Genomic DNA, 857 nt, shown 5'->3' with positions numbered 1-857 from the left:
GGGGGGGGTGACATATTGCTTTGGGCTTGTGTAGGGCATACGGTAGGCTGATTCCTATGTGACATTGTTGTGGTAGAGTTTTTCATGTCTGAGGCTATAGCAGATTCTTGATCTGAAGTTACCACTCCAGAAAAGGGTGGTGTGGCTATCCTGCTTGGGTTTTTCTCAATTTGACAGACAAAAGGCCTTGGAAATCAGCCTCCTCTGTCAGACAATTGCCACAGCTAGGGTAGTTCAAAATGCTCTAGGCTAAAGGCAGTTGATGGAGTGGATGTGAGGAGACACAGGTGGAGGATAACGACCTGATTGGAAAAGCAGAAAGCTTTGGTTTTCGCTTTAAGAACAATGTCTAGCTGTCCCACTCCTTATAATTGAGTTTTAGGGGTCCCACATGATCCAGCCAAACAGCAGTGACACACACACACACAAAGTATCTCACTCAAGTTCCAGTGTTGCTCTTGGTGCACTTCAGCTCCTGGCCTGGGCATCAGCATCAGGACCAGTATTTTGGAAGTGGGTCAATGACAATAGGTCTGGAGTTCTGGGCTCAAACTCATTCAGAGTCTAGCTTTCCTGTTTGCTTCACAACACATCTCTCCCTGACACATGACTCTCCGCCATATTACTCTCTATCGTGTGCATCACATCAGCAGCCCCAGAATTGGACATTTTCAGTTCTACACTCTTCCCATCATGCTTCTCCAGTGAGTAACAGTGTTTTACAGGCCATTCCATTCCATCTTGTGTTTGGAACCTGGCTGAAGCATACCTTGGTCTCTAGACTGACCTCATTGCTCTTCAGTACTTTAAAGAGTTCCAAGACAGCAGATTTTCCCAATATATCTTTTAATTTCTTT

This window comes from Elephantulus edwardii, unplaced genomic scaffold (assembly GCF_000299155.1).
Source record: "Elephantulus edwardii isolate Elephantulus edwardi_28Jun2011 unplaced genomic scaffold, EleEdw1.0 scaffold00290, whole genome shotgun sequence".
Classification (NCBI taxonomy): domain Eukaryota; kingdom Metazoa; phylum Chordata; class Mammalia; order Macroscelidea; family Macroscelididae; genus Elephantulus; species Elephantulus edwardii.
This window is presented reverse-complemented; position numbering follows the sequence as displayed.